The sequence below is a fragment of the Chrysochloris asiatica genome, unplaced genomic scaffold (genome assembly GCF_000296735.1).
Source record: "Chrysochloris asiatica unplaced genomic scaffold, ChrAsi1.0 scaffold00014, whole genome shotgun sequence".
Classification (NCBI taxonomy): domain Eukaryota; kingdom Metazoa; phylum Chordata; class Mammalia; order Afrosoricida; family Chrysochloridae; genus Chrysochloris; species Chrysochloris asiatica.
Genome location: NW_006408532.1, coordinates 26,933,305 through 26,939,528, shown reverse-complemented (window position 1 = coordinate 26,939,528; position 6,224 = coordinate 26,933,305).

Sequence of the window (6,224 nt, the reverse complement as noted above, 5' to 3'; positions counted from 1 at the left end):
CACACATGAGTGAGCAACTTCAGAGCTGAATCAGGTTTTTGAAACTTTTCAGTTTGTATTTCTTCGATTCCTAGAGTCTTGCTTTTCACCAATGCCTTCAGTGCAGCAAGAACTTCTTCCTTTAATACCATCATTTCTTGGTAATATGCTACCTATTGAAATGCTTGAGCATTTATCGGTTCTTTTTGGTGCTGTGACTCTGTATTCCTTCCATCTTTTTTTTATGCTTTGTGCATTATTCAATATATTTCCCACAGAATCTTTCAAAATTGCAACCTGAGGCTTGAATTTTTGTTCTTCAATTCTTTCAGCTTGAGAAATGCTGAGTGTTATACCCTTTTGGTATTCTAACTCTAGGTCTTCTTACATTTGAATACAGTATTTTACTTTTTCTTCTCAAGTTGTCCTTTGAAATAAGGTCTTCAAATCTTTTACTTCTTCATTTCTTCCAGTTGCTTTAGCTTTTCTACACTCTACAGCAATTTTCAGATTCTCTTCTGCTATCCATTTTGGTCTTTTCTTTCTTTCCTGTCTTTTTAGTGGCCTTTTGCTTTTTTAATGGACGATGTTCTTGACGTCATCATATAAGTCTTCTCATTTTAATTCATCAAATCTGGACTTAAAATGGTCTCTAAATTCAGGTGGAATAAATTGAAGATCATATCTGGGATCTCATGGAATTTAAAAAATTCTCTTCAGCTTCAGCCTGAGTTTGCATATAAGCAATTTTCTGTTGATTCCACAATTGGCCACTGACCTTGTTTTGACTGATGATAATTTAGTTTCTCGATTGTTTTTACCCCCACAGATGTAGTTGATTTGATTCCTGTGTATCCAATATAATGAGGTTCCCATGTATTGTTCATTTTTGTTAGGTGTCCTTGAGTTGGTTCTGACTCATAGCAACTATACACACAACAAAACGAAACATTGCCTAGTCCTGCACATTCCTCACAATTGTTGTTATGTTGAGCCTATTGTCATTCTGCCAATCCATCTCTTTGGGAGTCTTCCCCTTTTACAATGACTTTCTGCTTTCTCAAGCATGATGTCCTTTTACAGGGACTGGTCCCTCATAATAGTATGTCCAAAGTATGAGAGACAATGTTTTGCCATTAACTGCATATTTCATAAAGAATTTGGTGGTAGTGGTTGTGTGCTGTGGAGTTGGTTCTGACTCGTAGTGACCCTGTACAGGGTTTCCTAGGTTGTAAATCTTCACGGGAACAGAATGCCTCATCTTTCTCTGGCTGAACAGCTGGTAGTTTCGAACTGCTGACCTTGAGGTTAGCAGGCCAATTTGTTATCACTATACTACCAAAAAGGAGCTCTGATAGTAATATACTTATCAGAAATCATGCAGTCTAGAAAAATGCAAACAAATCTAACACTTGTTATGCAGATTTTACTACAATTGAATCTTCCATTTAGATCTTCCTTGATGAGCAGCTAAATCAAAAAAGAAACATGATGGATATTGTTCTTAAAAAAGAAGAATCTTGATGTTCTTTGGGAAAAAGATTTTTTGCTGCTATTAACTTCTAAAAGGAATTTTTCAAATGGAGTTATTCTTGAGCAAAATTGAGTTGTAATTCTCAGCTTTTACCATCCCCCCATTGTATCTCAGGAGATGGGCTTTTATCTCACTGGTTTAGAGTTAGTTCTTTATGAACCATTCTCCTTATTTAGACTAAATGCTCTTTGAGGACTTGGATTATGTCCATTCATCTTAATGTGGAATTTTTCATAATAAGTCAGAATTTAAATGTTTGTTTTTTAAATTTTTTTTGCTATTTTAATAGTTAATTTTTTTTTTATTGTGAATTGAATGATAGTTTACATGGGAAAACATCAGCTTTACATTCATCACATTTATATTACATTGACTTTACATTCATCCTATCGTATTTCATTTCATTGCAATGACTTCAATTCCCTCCATGCATCATCGTTCAACAGCATTTGCTTCCATTCCCTGTTTTTTTTATTTTCTTTTTTTTTTCCGGATGTACCCCAAAGCACTCAGGAATATATAACCATTCAAACAACCTGATCACCAGCACACAGCCCCTCTCCCTCCTTGAGTCTAGAGTCCCCAGTGGCTCCATAGCTCCATGTCATCATCTCTGCCTCCATCTCTGGCATCAGTCACTGTTTTTCTGGGTAGGGTCCTGTACTCTGCACTTCTCCCTTGATGGTCCCAGGGTCTGCCACTCCTGGACTGCAAGATCAACTACTCCCTTTTGTTACAAAACATCTACCTTTACATTTGCAACTTTAGCAATCAGTTTTGATAACAATTATTCACTATTTAAATATATTTTTTAATCAATGAATGGATAATAAATGACTAAGTGAACAATCACTATTTTGAGGGTTTAATCAATTGTATTTCTCAGCTGTCACGTAAAATATTGGACTTGGGGTAGTTATTTAACAGTTCATCTATTCAATAATATTTATGTACCACCTGTTGTATGCCAGCACTGTTTTAGTATTCAGATATGGTAGCTAACAAGAGAGCTATAAGAATATCTCCTACCTTTGAGAACTTATATTCTAAAGATGGAGAGATAAATTAATTAGTAAAATATATAATATGTTAGATAAGAAGTGATTTGAGAAAGGAAAAAAAAAACCTTCAAAATGTAGTGAAGGAAGATAAAGAGTGCTAGGCTGTGTGTGTGTGTGTGTGTGTGTGTGTGTGTGTGTGTGTGTGTGTGTGTTTGAGGGAGACACAGAGAGAGATTAAGAGCTTTGGATAGCAGAATCCAGGAAAAAGTCATTCCTTAGACATTCTGGCTTCTTAGGGTGACTGATGTAATTAGGGATAAAAACCATAGTGAACTAATATCGAGGCAGGTAATGGTGTTGAGACAGAGTTTGGGAGGAAAAAGGAAGTTTAGCTCATTTCCAGAACTACATATAATTATGGATATTTGCCCCATTGGGACACACACACTGTTGTGGATGTATTCGCTTATACAAGCAGGTTAAGTGTACAAATTTTGGGGAGAGGGTTAAGGCAAGTTACTGGGGAGAGGAGGTGTTGTTGTTAAATGCCATCGAGGTGGTTCTGACTCATAGCAACCCTGTCTACTGTCGGGATCCAGCCTCGACAGAGGAGTGAGTTTCACGAAGAAGGGAGATCAGGAAGGCAAAAGAAAAGACTAGAGACAAAAGACACAGACACATGAACTTGATGCAAGCTGACAGGCAGATAGTCCTGCTGCCAAGAATGCATGCAGAACTAACTCTACCTCCGTCTTTTATTTTCTTTCGTAAGGAGGAATTTGTCACAAAGGAAAAATGTGATTGTTCAGATAAGAAGGGATACAGAACTGAAATGTGGTTAATCATTCAAGACAGGACACAATAACTCACAGGAACAACTCTTAAGCTATTTTCAGAGTACCTCATGGTTTTCTAAACAATCCAACATTCTTATCTTTGTTGAGAAAGGTTCAATCAAGCTGTTATAAATTAACCTTTAGGCCTAAATGACCTAGGGTAACAACGTGCGGTTTCTCAAGGATGCCTAACATATTTTTAGCATTTAATCACTAGTGGGTAAGGGTGAAAAACTTAAAAGCTCATATAAAGGTTAGTTTATAATTTCTGAAGGGAATTAAGCTGTTATTCTCTGCTTAGCAGGTAAAAATACATGCGTTTGAACAAGATTTCAAACATTTAGTTTTATTTGTTAAACTAGTAATCTTTTCTTGCTACAGTGAAGAATACCTGGATAACACTGATTATGCCTGAGGGCAGTTTAAGGGGCTGCTGCCATAGTCTTTTAATCAAATATTCTCAGAATTACCATTCCACTTTATTTGCAAACCCTGAACAGTTTTTCTCCAGAATCTACTCTCATAATCCCAATACATCTGTTTCTGTTCTTCCTGAGTCATTTGAGGAAGTTTTACTGCCTCCGCTTTAAAAGGGGTTTTGGTCCCATAGTTGTACATGGACATCAAAAGCTCATGTTTCAAGTTAATATCAAACATAACTGAACAGTTGGATAAGGTGCAATTCTGACATGCATCCCAGGTAGCTATAGCCTGTTCTTCAGAAAGATTTGTTTCCAGGACCCTACGCATTGCCAACACCTACAAGGCAGTGGCATTTATAGTGGAGTCTTTAAGAGAGGCAAAGTGTACATCAAAAGAAACCACTTTCCCAGAAGCTACAATTACTGGAGTTAGAAGCATAAAGAACAAGTACAGAATGAACAATATGAGACTAGAAGGAATTGTACAGAGGTAGTCATCCAGTGAGTTCCCAAAAACCAATGAGCCCGGGACTTCAGGAGGTCACTACCTTGGCCCTTAGGGTCCATGGCTTGCAATCCTGAGGAGGGCCTTGGGGTTGGATTTTCATCCATTTTGTCACAGGGCCACAGCTTCTCAGTGCTTGCATATGTCGTTCCCGACAAGCTACCATTTCCGAAGATTAGCTGGTGTGTTAGAACCACTAACCTTGTAGTTAGCAGTCTAGTGCTTATCTTGAAATGCCACACCAGGACTCCAGGGAGAAGACAAGGAGGATGAAAAAAAATCTCAGTCACACTGAGAATTCTTACTGCAATCGTGTTACAACAGTAATGTTTTTAGGAAATAATTCCAGAATTGTCAATTGGAAGTCAAAGTATAATTTAGGTAGGTAAAAAGTAATTTCCTGGGCTGGATTTAGGCCAAGACACTGGAATTAATACCTCATCTCTTGAAAAAATTGCCAGGGGATCTCTAATAATCACATAGGAGCATGGACTCAGATTTACAACTCCGGTATAGGCTGGTATCTTCAGAGGCGGCTCCACTTAACACTCAGAACAGACTGGAGAAATGAATGGCACCTAAATACTACCGACTGATTTGCATACACTCTGAGCTTCCAGTAGCACCTGCATTTTCCTAGAGAGCTCCTATGCCTAAGGACTGCCAAGACTTTCTTCTGTCAAATAGAACAAGATCAGATCAATTGATACTAAAGGAGCTCTGCGGCCAAGAAACTTAAAAAATAAAATGGGTCAAGAGATTCTTGCTGCAGTGATCATTAGTTTGAAGCAGGCAAATATGTAAATATGAGTATTAGAGAAAAGGTTAAGGTGGTAAACTATGAACTAAGAACCCCAGACTGGGTTTCCCTAGCTACAGCTAGCAAAATATTTGCAATGGTTTCTTCTCATTTTGAGTTGTACCCCATCAGAAAATGAAGGTCCTGAAAGCTTTGCTCCATTCTTATCATTAAGGTCAACTCCACTTTGCAGAGGCAGTGCTTGCTTGGTCGTATTCTGAGTGTCTTCCAAGCTGAGGGAGCTCATCTTCTGACACTAGATCAGACAATGCTCACCTGCTATTTATCTGTTTCTCAGTGACTAACCACTCAGTTCTGGTTATGAATCGGGCTGTGAACCTTAAGGTCAGCAGTTGGAAACTACCAGCTGTTCCACAGGAAAAAGATGAGGCTTTCTGCTCCCATAAAGATTTACAGCCTCGGAAACCCTGTACAGGGTCGCTATGAGTCAGAACCGACTCGACAGCACTTAACAACAACAACAACCACTCAGAAGTGGTCTGCCTCTCCTTCTTAGTCTTCATCTGGCAGCTCTGCTGAAAGTGATCCCCCATGGATGACCTTGATGGTATTTAAAATACTAGTTGTATAGTTTCCAACTTCCAGTTTCATAGCAACATACAAGCCACCACAGTATGACAAAGTGTTAAAAAAGCAATGGTTCTCCCTAACTAGAGAAGGTGAAAACACACACACAACTATATACACACAAGGGGGTTTCAACAAGTTTGTGGAAAAATAGAATTAAAAGCGAACTGAATTTTCATCACTCTACTTTCCTCCACATGGAAGGACCAATATAGCTATTTGTGAGCTATTAAGACCCTAGTCATTACTCACCAATGTATCACATGGTCTTTGTGGACTGTGTTAGGCCAATTGACCCTTGTCTGCCTTTAGACTATGGTCCTGAACCCCCAGACCCATCAAGTCATTCCTTCATGGTGTTTGATTACGTATAAGACATTTTCATAACTTTGTCCCCTGTATGTTCTATCATATTCTTGCATATATTTGCAGCAAGGCAAATACTCACAGCTCAATTTTCAGTGCAACAATAGACAAGTCCGTAAGGGGAACAATATCACTAGTAAAGTACATACACCTTAGATTAATCAACCATTTGAGATTAAAAAAAAAAAAAAAAA